Source organism: Anomalospiza imberbis, chromosome 24 (genome assembly GCF_031753505.1).
Source record: "Anomalospiza imberbis isolate Cuckoo-Finch-1a 21T00152 chromosome 24, ASM3175350v1, whole genome shotgun sequence".
Taxonomy (NCBI): Eukaryota; Metazoa; Chordata; class Aves; order Passeriformes; family Viduidae; genus Anomalospiza; species Anomalospiza imberbis.
In genome coordinates, this window is record NC_089704.1 from 2,244,554 (window position 1) to 2,257,385 (window position 12,832).

General features: G+C 53.5%; 2 protein-coding genes across 3 annotated transcripts in view; both read right to left on the reverse strand.

The window, feature by feature from the left end:
* The window catches only part of ZBTB44 (zinc finger and BTB domain containing 44), a 37,299-nt gene extending 34,027 nt beyond the window's left edge, over positions 1-3,272 (reverse strand). For both annotated transcript variants that reach the window (XM_068172171.1, XM_068172172.1), the window contains exon 1: positions 3,137-3,272. The gene's annotated coding sequence lies outside the window, so the exon portion shown is untranslated. The remainder of the gene's footprint in view (positions 1-3,136) is intronic.
* Positions 1-12,832, reverse strand: part of FEZ1 (fasciculation and elongation protein zeta 1) — a 431,041-nt gene that overhangs the window by 101,298 nt on the left and 316,911 nt on the right. The window lies entirely within an intron of this gene.

Genomic DNA, 12,832 nt, shown 5'->3' on the forward strand with positions numbered 1-12,832 from the left:
AACCAAGCCCAAGGTCTGGGTGGTTGCTCAGCCTCAGACTGGGGCAGCTGTTTTGCTTTTGATCCTCATGGCAAACAGCCGGGCAGACCCTCGGAGCAGCACAATTCTCCACCGACACTGCAGAATGAAAGCACCCCTTTGGAAAGTGCCAGAGTTTATGATTAACCTCCTGTTGCAACAAACATGGCAAGGATTCAGTTTCACCCTCTGACTACTCCTCTTACGTACTGCAGAAGGAATATGTAAGGACAGTCTCTCCCCTCCAATCCTCACAGTCAGAGAGGCAGGAATTCTCTCACCCTGTAAACAAAAGGAGGGCAAAACCTCTCAAGCATGATCCTCTCTCAGCATCCATGCATCATCCACCTGGGGAGACTAAAGAGGGGCTGGAAATTCCCTTCCCACTGAAAGAGACTGCTTGGTGGGTAAGCACCAATTAAAGCTTTGGATTAAAACCAGCTGTTTAAACAGAAGTAGTCCCAAGGGAGAGGCACTTAAAGCATTGTAACTGGTTCCTGGAATAAACAGCTGGACACCAATGGAGGCAATTGCACTGGGAGAGCTTTGTCTGAGCTCCCAGGTTCAGCTCCACCTCCTTCAATAGCTGCACTTAAACCCAGGCAAGGTCTCCAGGCTCACCACACCTTGGCTCTGCATCACGAGCGAGCAGACATCAAGCTGCAGTAGGAGACCTCGAGGGCAGAAGAAAAGCACATTGCACTCCCAATTCCCTGAAAGACTCCTGGGTGCTGGTGTGTGTGACCTGCCTGCACAGGACTCATTGCCACTCAGCATTACCCTGCAGGGTCTACAGAGCAGTGCCACATGTGACAAATAACCACCACCTCATCTATGGAAACGTCCAGGTCAGAGCCAGGGATCAGCTGAGGAGTGAACTGGGTGACCTCTACCTCAGTAAGAGCTGCCACGTGGATACCTGGTGAATACACCCCAAGAACAAGTCAAATAAAAATTTTAAAAAGGGAAAGGAAAAGCCTTGTGTCAGGCAGAAGCACAGAAAGAAAGCAGGGCAAACGTGTGAGTAGGAAAACTGAGAAACTCCCCATGGGTATGGCAAACCCAAAGTATCAGATGAGGACAGCAATGATTCTGGAAACATCACAAAAAGGTTTGGGGTTGGAAGGGACCTTAAACATCACATCCAACTCCCCTGCCACGGGCAGGGACACCTTCCACTAGCCCAGGCTGCTCCAAGGCCTGTCCAGCCTGGCCTGGAATGGTCCCAGGGATCCAGGGGCAGCCACAGCTTCTCTGGGCACCCTGTGCCAGGGCCCCACTACCCTCACAGGGAAGAATTCCTTCCCAATATCCCGTCTAACCCTGCCCTCCATCATTTGAAGTCATTCCCCCTTGTCCTGTCACTCCATGGCCTTGTCAAAAGTCACTCTCCTGCTTGCCTGGAAACTCTTCAGGCACTGGAAGGGGCTCTAAGGTCTCAGAAAAAAAATGCTGGAGTGGACAAATTATGCATATGACCAGAAGAAGAGAAAGTGATGGTATTTTAGACTCATGGGTCCTGCTGACACCTAGCAAGTACACACACTACTTGATTTTACTCTGCTGAAATGCTCAACAAAGGAAACCTCAAAGTCAAAGCAAAAACCATGGCTGGCTTAACCTGAGAGTCTCCCACTGCAGGGCCCAGGAAGGAAGAGGGAGAAGTTTCAGCCATGGAAGGTGTAACAGGCAGCCAAGCAGAGAGCAGAGATGGGCACAGGGCTGACCTCTCTGGCACGTGCAGCAGGAGGGAGGTGATGAGAGCAAGCACGGGAACAGCTGGCACTGGGCATCTGTGGGAACACCCAAGATGTGAGAGGACACGGGGTGCAAACCTCCCCGTGCATGAGGAATGCCTGCCTGCAGCAAGGCTGCTGGCCTGCACCTTCCCTGGGGGGTGCCAAAGCCCCCAGGCATGAGGAATGCCTGCCTGCAGCAAGGCTGCTGGCCTGCACCTTCCTTGGGGGGTGCCAATGCCCCCAGGGCGGGATGCAGCAGCCCTGGGCAGGGAGTCAGCAGGACAGCCCTGCTGAGTGTGGAGGAGCAGCCTCACAGAACGAGATGGGCTGCAGGAGTCATCCCTCAGGCTTTGCAGGAGGATGTGTCTTTGTGGGTGGGGAAAACCTCAGCAGCTTTTGCAGCCAGGCAGGAGCCCCCTGAGGTGTGGGATTTAACAGCAAGCACCGAGTTCATTCCACGGAAGCAGGTAGAGCAGATTTTGGGAGGCACCAGTGCCCTGTGTGTGTTAAAGGAGACAACAGGCTTTTGGCAAGCAAGAACCAGATGATACGCTCCCAAAATCTGCTGATTGTGTTTATGTAGGAGAATGACTCTGGAGAGATGGAAGGAGAGCAGAAAACCACGAAGCAGTTGCTGCAGATGAGCACTGTGACCCCCTCACGGTTCGTGGACACAGGGGCAGCGCAGCAGACCCTGGCAGATGGACACTGAGGAATACGCAGAAGGGGCTGTTGTAGGGAAAAAACAAACAACAACAAAGGGACAGAAGCTGTGCCTCACGGCTGGTGGGAATCCCTCTATTTCCTCCCATAAGCCGGCACTGGGGGCAGCAGGTATCCCGTTGGGATGCAGAAAACAACACAACTTCCCCCCCACACCCCTCGGAACTCCACGTTCGCCTGTGCACCCGCAGGCTTCGGCAGCCACTGCGGCTCCCCCGGGGCAGGGGACACGAGGCACGGGACACCCCCAAACAACGGAACGCAGGGGACAACCCAGAGGGAGGTGACACCCCCAAGCACCGGCAAAAGGGGCAGGGGACACCCCCGGGGAAAGGTGACCCCCTGAAACACCCCCGCCGCGGGAACCCTCGGAGAGGCGCGGCGCTGACACGGCCCCACGGGAGGGGGACACACCGGCTGTGCACCGCGCAATGGGATCCCCCGGGGGGGTGAGCGCAGCCCCGGGGCCGCGGGGCACGGACGGGAAACACGAGGGAAGGGACGGGACGGGAAGGGCCGGGACGGCTCTGAAAGGGAGGGAGAGGAGCCGGAGCCAGATCCCTCCCGCCCCCCCCCGCCCCCCGAGGGGCACCGGCGGCCGCCGCGCCACCGACCGGCCCCCTCCCGCTCCAGGCCCGGCCGCGCTCCCCGGTTACCTGCGGGCGGTCGGTGAGGCCGGGCCGCTATCTGGGGGCCATGACGGCGGGGTCGGGAGGCGGCGGGATGACCGGGATGTTGTCGCGGGGGGGGGGGGGGGGGTTGCGGAGGCCGCCGCCTCCCCCTCAGGCGGCGCGCGGGAAACCCGGGGGAGGCGGGAGCGGGAGCGGGAGCGGGAGCGGGAGCGGGGGGGCGGCGGCGGGAGCGGGAGCGGGGGGCGCGCGACCCCCCCGCGCGGAGGGGCCGTGAGGGGCGCGCGCGCCGTGCGCGGGCACGCGGGGGAAAGGGGAGGGGGGGGCGGGGGGGGGGCAGCGCGCGCGCGCCTCCGGCCGAGCTCCCGCGCGCGCCGCCCGGGCACTTTGTTTGTGTCCCACAATGCACCGCGAGCGGCGGCGGGGGCGGGGCCCCGCGCCTGCGCACCGGGAGCGCGGCGGCGGCGAGCGGGGAGACAGGCAGAGAGACAGATAGACAGAGAGACAGACAGAGAGACAGACAGAGAGACAGAGAGACAGAGAGACAGAGAGACAGACAGAGAGACAGAGAGAGAGAGAGAGACACCGGCACCGCGGGCTCCGCCCAGCGCGGGGAAACGGGCTCCTGCTGAACCCCAGCGCGGGGAAACGGGGTCCTGGGGAAACCCAGCGGGGACCTGCTGCATCCCAGCGCCGGGAAACGGGGTCCTGGTGAAACCCAGCGGGGACAAATGGGGTCGTGCTGCATCCCAACAATGGGAAACGGGGTTCTAGTGAGCCCTAACGGGGACAAACGGGGTCCTGCTGCATCTCAGCAATGGGAAACGGGGTTCTAGTGAGCTCTAACGGGGTCCTGCTGCATCCCAGCGCCGGGAAACGGGATTCTAGTGAGCCCTAACGGGGACAAACGGCATCCTGCTGTATCCCATTGCCGGGAAACAGGGTTCTAGTGAGCCCTAACGGGGACAATCGGGGTCCTGCTGCATCCCAACGGGGGGAAATGGGGTTCTAGTGAGCCCTAACGGGGACAAACGGGGTCCTGCTGCATCTCAACAATGGGAAACGGGGTTCTAGTGAGCCCTAACGGGGACAAACGGGGTCCTGCTGCATCCCAAAGGGAGGAAATGGGGTTCTAGTGAGCCCTAACGGGGACAAACGGGGTCCTGCTGCATCCCAACGGGGGGAAACGGGGTTCCAGTGAGCCCTAACGGGGACAAACGGGGCCCTGCTGCATCCCAACGGGGGTAAACGGGGTCCTAGTGAGCCCTAACGGGGACAAACGGGCTCCTGCTGAACCCCAGCGCGGGGAAACAGGGTCCTGGTGAAACCCAGCGGGGGGAAACGGGGTCCTGCTGCATCTCAGCAATGGGAAACGGGGTCCTAGTGAGCCCTAACGGGGACAAACGGGGTCCTGCTGCATCCCAACGGGGGGAAACGGGGTCCTGGTGAAACCCAGCGGGGAACTGCTGCATCCCAGCGGGGGGAAATGGGGTTCTAGTGAACCTTAACAGGGACAAACGGGATCCTTCTGCATCTCAGCAATGGGAAACGGGGTCCTAGTGAGCCCTAATGGGGACAAACGGCGTCCTGCTGCATCCCAACGGGGGGAAATGGGGTTCTAGTGAACCCTAACGGGGACAAACGGGGTCCTGGTGAACCCCAGCGCGGGGAAACGGGGTCCTGGTGAAACCCAGCGGGGACAAATGGGGTCGTGCTGCATCCCAACAATGGGAAACGGGGTTCTAGTGAGCCCTAACGGGGACAAACGGGGTCCTGCTGCATCTCAGCAATGGGAAACGGGGTTCTAGTGAACCCTAACGGGGACAAACGGGGTCCTGCTGCATCCCAACGGGGGGAAACGGGGTTCTAGTGAGCCCTAACGGGGACAAACGGGCTCCTGCTGCATCTCAACAATGGGAAACGGGGTCCTGGTGAAACCCAGCGGGGACAAACGGGGTCCTGCTGCATCCCAACAATGGGAAACGGGGTCCTAGTGAGCCCTAACGGGGACAAACGGGGTCCTGCTGAACCCCAGTGGGGGGAAACGGGGTTCTAGTGAGCCCTAACGGGGACAAACGGGGTCCTGCTGCATCCCAGCGGGGGGAAATGAGGTTCTAGTGAGCCCTAAAGGGGACAAACGGGGTCCTGCTGCATCACAACGGGGGGAAACGGGGTTCTAGTGAGCCCTAACGGGGACAAACGGGGTCCTGCTGCATCTCAACAATGGGAAGCAGCGTCCTTGTGAACCCCAGGGTGTCATGCTGTAGCCAACGGGGTTCTGCTGCACCCATCGTGGGGATAGTGCAGTCCTGCTGAATCCCAGGGGGCCAGACGGGCTCCTGCTGCACCCAGCCAGGTCCTGCTGCACCCAGCCGGGTTCTGCTGTGCCCCAGCGGAGCGGAGCGGGGTTCTGGTGTCCCCCAGCAGGGGGAAAACGGGCCCCCAGTGCCCCCCGATGGGCTAGCGGGGTGTGAGTGCCGCCTGGCAGGGGCTGAACAGGGCCTGGAGCACCCCACCAGAAAGGGGATGGAGTGCTGGTGTGCCAGGGCCTGGGCAGAGAATGGGGCTCTGGTGACCCCCGTTCCGCCAGCCGGAGCGGGGCACCGGGGAACGAGGAACACCAGGGAATGAGGGGCACCGGGAAACGAGGAGCACCGGGGGAACAAAGGGGATCGAGGGGCACCGGGGGATCAAGGGGCACTGGGGAATGAGGAGCACCGGGGGAACGAGGGGCACTAGGAATCGAGGGGCACTGGGGATCAAGGGGCACCGGGGGATGAAGGGCACTGGGGGAACGAGGAGCACCAGGGAATGAGAGGCACCGGGGGAAAGAAGGGCAGGAGGGGAATCGAGGGGCACTGGGGAATGAGGAGCACCGGGGGAACGAGGGGCACTAGGAAATGAGGGGCACTAGGAAACGAGGGGCACCAGGAAATGAGGAGCACCGGGGAACAAGGAACACCGGGGAACGAGGAGCACCAGGGGATTGAGGGGCACCGGGGGATTGAGGGGCACTGGGAAATGAGGGGACTGAGGAGTGTATCCCCCCCGGCTGTGCATCCCACTGTTATAGATACACATTATAATATTGGCTTTTCACAAATATTAAAATAGATTTTATATGTGTAATGTTAAAGTAGCTTTGTTATAAAGATACAGTTTTTATTTCTGTTGTTAATTAAGCTTAGACAGTAGTGAAATAGCTGTTTGTCCTAAAATGCCTGCTTGGATGGGATAACATGCAATGAACATAAGATAAAGACACCTACTACAGATCTGCCAGCCATCAGCACTCACCGTGTGAAGACAGTGTAGACCAAGACCCAAAACCTAGAAGTAATAATAAAAAAAGGACTAAAACCACAGCCAAAGAATACCCATGCTCTGAAAAGGTGAACTCAAAGAAGAACCGTGCTATACAGTTCTTAGAATATGTAAACTAGTTTGAGAAAGTTTACTATGCATAAGCGTCTATGAATATGCAACAGGCTGATATAAAGGAAAAAAAAGTATTTAAAGAGTATCCTAAAAGTAATAGTGTAGTCTTAGCTGAGTGCCAGGATGCACCCAGCCATAATAACCTTTACATTATACTCCTTGTCTCTTATTATCCTGTATTAAACCTTTTATATTTTCACAAGACAGTGAACGTGTTTTTCACACCATCCCCCGAGCACGGGCTGCCCCGGGGCACGGGGATGCTCCAGCTGTGTGTCCCCCGGGCACCGGGGTGCTCCAGGTGTGCATTCTCCGGGGCACCGGGATGCTTCAGCTGTGTGTCCCCCGGGCACCGGGGTGTTCCAGCCGTGCATTCTCCGGGGCACCGGGATGCTCCAGCTGTGCATTCCCCGGGGCACCGGGATGCTCTGGGGCACCGGGATGCTCCAGCCGTGCATTCCCTGGGGCAACGGGATGGTCTGGGGCACCGGGATGCTCCAGCCGTGCATCCCCCGGGCACCGAGATGCTCCAGCCGTGCATTCCCCAGGGCACCGGGATGGTCTGGGGCACCGGGATGCTCCAGCCGTGCATCCCCCAGGCACCGGGATGGTCTGGGGCACCGGGATAGTCTGGGGCACCGGGATGCTCCAGCCGTGCATCCCCCAGGCACCGGGATGGTCTGGGGCACCGGGATGCTCCATCTGTGCATTCCCCGGGCACCGGGATGGTCTGGGGCACCGGGATGGTCTGGGGCACGGGGATGCTCCATCCGTGCATCTCCCGGGCACCGGGATGCTCCAGCCGTGCATCCCCCGGGCACCGGGATGGTCTGGGGCACTGGGATGGTCTGGGGCAACGGGATGCTCCAGCCGTGCATCCCCCGGGCACCGAGATGCTCCAGCCGTGCATCCCCCGGGCACCGGGATGGTCTGGGGCACCGGGATGCTCCAGCCGTGCATCCCCCGGGCACCGGGATGCTCCAGCCGTGCATCCCCCGGGCACCGAGATGCTCCAGCCGTGCATCCCCCGGGCACCGGGATGCTCCAGCCGTGCATTCCCCAGGGCACCGGGATGGTCTGGGGCACCGGGATGCTCCAGCCGTGCATCCCCCGGGCACCGGGATGGTCTGGGGCACCGGGATGGTCTGGGGCACCGGGATGGTCTGGGGCACCGAGATGCTCCAGCTGTGCATCCCCCGGGCACCGGGATGGTCTGGGGCACCGGGATGGTCTGGGGCACTGGGATGGTCTGGGGCACCGGGATGCTCCAGCCGTGCATCCCCTGGGCACCGGGATGGTCTGGGGCACCGGGATGCTCCAGCCGTGCATCCCCCGGGCACCGGGATGCTCCAGCCGTGCATCCCCCGGGCACCGGGATGCTCCAGCCGTGCATCCCCCGGGCACCGGGTTGCTGCAGTGCTTGTGTGCTTCTGCACCCCCAGCCCGTGGTGTCCAGGGCACCGGGATGCTCTGCTCCTGCATCCTTCAGCCACGGGATATCAGGACATTCTGCCCTCCCCATACGTGGGGTACCCAAGCTCCCAAAGCCTCACAAACCGCCCTCCAGTTTGCAACCAATCCACTTTAATGAGTCACTAATTAATCCACCCCGATAATTTGGTCCGCATCTGCACTAATTCGGGTAAATTCAGCTTTAATCTGACAGGATGAATGCAGCCCTTTCCTCCGTGGATTGTTTTATGGTATGGTTTTTTTGTTGGTTTGGGTGTGTTGTTTTTGGTCATGAACTCTCAGTAAATTGAAGCAGGAAACAGATTGAAGGGCCACGGTCCAAAAGTGTTAATCAGCAGTAAAAAATTTAAAACCTGTCCCTGGAAAAGTCACGCTGCTCCATCAGCAAAAAAGAAATGGGGCCAAACTCCCCTTGTGCTGCTGTGAAAACTCGGGGATCCTTTTAGATGTTTCCTTACACAACTGGAGGGAGAACCAGAGCAGAGAGCTGGACTCTGCTTAATTCTCATTTCACTTCCTCTTACATTGGTTTTGTGTTCCAGGGATCTCTCTTGCAATCCTGACACATGCAGCCTCCCATTGCAATGCACTCCTGTGTAGAGCAGGAGTAAAATAGCACCAATTTCAGCACATTACATGTCTGCAGGTGTTGTTTCCACTTTAATGAGACATAACTTTCAGGGAAATCTGCTCCTGGCTACCCATAGTAACTCCTGAATCACAGAGGATTACGGAAAAAAACCTCAGGCTGCCATCCCTTACCTTCAAAAAGCTCTGAAAAGTCTTGATCAGGGGCTGCTTGATGGTGAAATTGTAGAATGAGTGATTTTAGTCAACTGAGAGCCAGTGCTGTTTCCTGCAGATGCAGAATCTGATGTGCCTTTTCTTGCTCACTTCCTAGATGTGTTGTTGCAACTTTAAAATTGCTTTAAAATGCTGATTTGTAACAATTTCATGAATAAAGCGTCAGGTGAACCCAGCAGAGACTCTCTGTGCTTTTATTCAGCTTGAAACTTGCTCTGAGCAGGTGATGAGCTTTGCACAGGAGGGAAAATGGGTCTAAACTACACAAATTTGTGGCAGGAAGACAGTAAAATGAAACATGTAATATTAAGTAAAATTAAAGTAAAATTAAGTAAAATTAAAATTAAGTAAAAGTAAAATTAAGAATGGTCTGTGTTCTCACTGTGCTTCAGAAATAAACCAACAGTCTTTAAACCTGCTCCATGTGACCTGGAAATAAGCCATAAAGCTCCAAAATAAAGAACTGCCTTGACTTTCTTTTGAGAGAATTAATTCAGTAATTAACTAGTCATTCCTGTGTGCAGGAAGCTAAGAACAGACACTAATAGCATTCAGCTGGTAAGTTTTATTCATGAAACCTCTCCTACATGTCACACACAAAGTTGGGGATCTGAGGATGCTGCTGGAAAACAAACCAAATAGTTTTTCAGAGACAGTACCAAGTTCCAGAACACCATGTTTATAAAAGAATCTCTCCTTTATGCCATGTTAAAACCTGGTAAAAGTGATATAGGCAGGAATGGAACTGTTTCAGTCCTTTTATTGACAGCTTTTATAAAAGCATGATGAAATTTGTTTGCTTTCGTGTATGCAAGATGAACGGACTTGATTGAAGAAGAAAAGAGCACTGCACACATCATCACTGTGCAGGGGCACATCAGCCTGGCTCAGACCTCAGTTTCTTCTCCCTGTTTTATTTTATTTTATCAGCCCTGGATACCTGGAGAGGTTCTCCAGTGATTCCCAGGGCCAGGGAGAAGAAAAACTAGAGGAGCAGCTGTGTTCATTCACGCCTGCTCAGGTTTCCCAAGCGACTGGCCTGTCCTTTATTACTCTGCTTTTTCCACCGAGTTGCAGCTTCCCAGTGAGAGGCTGAGCAATGCAAAATCCTGTTTCCTGGTATTTGCCCAGTGATGGGATTTGCTCTTACATGCATTTTACAATATGCTGATTGAATATCAAAATATTGATTGATTTGTGGATGTAGATGGAGCAACACCAACATGAACCGGGAGTGATTCAGTGATGAAACTGCTCTGTGCATCTTCTGCTCTTTTATAGGGACATAGAGGGTTCTCAGGAGTTCCTGGGCTGAACCTCCTGGAATTTGATGGCTATAAAACAGCTTTCAATGAGATTCCTGTCTGCAGCATGAGGGAAGTGCCTGGAGGTTGTGCCATGCTCTTAAAGCCTCCTTTGTCCATCTAAACAGAAATTCTGTTTTCCCGTACATTCAGAAATCACCCAGGTATATCTCCCATCCATCCCTGGGATCTGCCCCTTTCTTTAATCCTTGAATCTCTCCCTTGCTTACCTCATTCAAGCACCCAGAAGGTGCCATCTCTGGCTGGAAGCTGCTTCACCCTTGTTTTGCAGCCTGTGGGATGTGTTTTCCTTCAGCAGCTCACGGAGCAGACACTGCACTCCCAGCAGCCTGCTCCTGGCAGGATTCATCATTAACAACCAAAGCAAGTGACACCTTCTCTGCACAGCCTTGCTCTCACCTCCTGACCCAGCAGCTCCTGAGGGAAAACAGCTTTGCTCCCACACTCAAGGACTTGTTGCCTACTCCTGAATTTACCACCGGAGTGCAGGAGCTGTTTCCTCTCCACCCTCCTGCCTGTTGTGGTCTCCAGGGCTCAGTTAATCTGCTTTAACTCAATCCTGCTGAGTTCTCTCTTTGGAAACTCCTGATTTTCTCCTGACATGGGGACGATTTGGGGTTTATGTCCTCCCCAGACCTGGAAGTACTTTTCCTTTTCCTCAGCGAGTGTAGTGCTGATAGTTAAAGCATCCTAGTTGGCAGGAGAGGAGGTTGAAGCAGGAATTTAGGAGACAAACCTTTCTAAAATGCTCTGAATTACAACAGCTCCTCAGAAATGCCATTGCCAAGGAACCAGAGAGTTGCTTGTGCACCTGAGGATGGATTTGCCAGTTATCTGTGTGGGGAAAGAGGGATCTAACAGAGCAGAGGGGTTGTAAGACCAAGATGGATGAGCTGAGCAGAGGATAAGGGCAGAAAAGGGATGTTATGGTTCTAGAACACGGCAGGAAGGATGACTCCATCAGGAGTAAGGATGGATTTGTGGCTGAAGCAGCAGGTGCTGGCGTGACCTTGCTGGGACACTGTGATCCCTTCTGTCCAGGGATAATAAATTCAGCCCACAGCTGAGGAGGGTGTTTTATGAGGTGAGCCTTGCAAAGTTTAGCAAAGCAAGCCTGGAAGAGGTCTGACTCCTGTCCACAGACACGTGGGGAGGGAGGGATGGACCCAGGAGAGAGGAAAATAATTGAAACAAAGAACAGTTTTAGCACAAGGAAAAGGGGCAGCAACTATCCAGCAATGGCTGGGGTTGGAGATCAGGAGAGCCCAATCCTTGGAGGGAGAAGCTCTTGAGATCAAGGAGCAAACCACCATTTCAACACATAGCTGGTAATGTTCATGCCTGGGGGAGAAACCTGTGGCATCCTACATCCTTTAGAAGTGCCTTTCGAGAGGAAATATGCCCATAAAATATAATTACCCTGAGCGGGGAGCAGCATTATGGGCAGCACAGGCTGGGGAGGTTCAGCCATGGGTTGACCCCAATGATTTCCCCTGGTGGGACTGCAGAGATCCATCTCTGCCTGCTGGTACCCATTGTCTCTAAGGTACCACCATGGACACAGTGGATGAAATGTTCCCCTAAGGTTTATTTCTTACCCCACAGTTATTTTCTTGTCCCACTATATTTTTTTTTAAGTTAAATTATGATGGTTACACTGATATCCTTAATTAAGGACTTTTTTCCTACCTGCTAATATCCCAAAGCTTGTGGCATTGTTTGAAATTATTCAACTCAAACCCAACGACGGCAACAAAACGAGGAAATAAAAATGTGGGGGAAAAGCCAGGGCAGGCTGTCACCCTCATGAGCTGCAAGCCAGGGCCTGTCCCTGTGCCAGGGGAAGTCACCTGGAATGAATGTCACACCTGGCTGTAAAGAGGGTGGCAGCAGTGGCTGTGCCCAGGAACGTGGGGACGCCTCCCGTGCTGGCTTAACCCGTGGTGGGGTGAACACAGGCAGCCCCTGCAGCATCAATTTCTGGCTGCATCAGTGCATGGAAATCCCCAGTATACAGAAAGCAATGACATAACGTGGAATGTTAGAATAATAAAATTTTGTATATGTATATGTGTGTGCATATATATGTATATGTGAAATTTTATGTATGTATTGTATATTAGAATAGTGTGGTATAATATAATGGTTATAATACAAATAATATATTAATAAATAATAATAAAAATAATAGTAACGGTGTATGTAATATAATATAATATAATATAATAAGTATACTATAATAAATATACTATACTATACTATAATATAAAAATAATAATATAATATAATATAATATAATATAATATAATATCTATACTATAATAAATATACTATAATATACTATAATATACTATACTATAATATAATATAAAAATAATAATATAATATAATATAATATAATAATATAATAGAACAGGTTTAGTCCTGTTTAGGCTGTCTGTCCTAGGAAACAGCAGAATTATCTATATGCACGAACAGATTTATATTCTGTATGTATGTATAGATATACTGTGCCTGTATTATAGCAATATTGTGTGTATACAATATATATTATGTATATAAATATACATTATCTAGGATATAATTATTATAATTACCTATTATCTATTGTAATAGTTATAAAATTCTATGACAGTATGTATGTATATATTATGTATATATTATGTATATATTATGTATATAT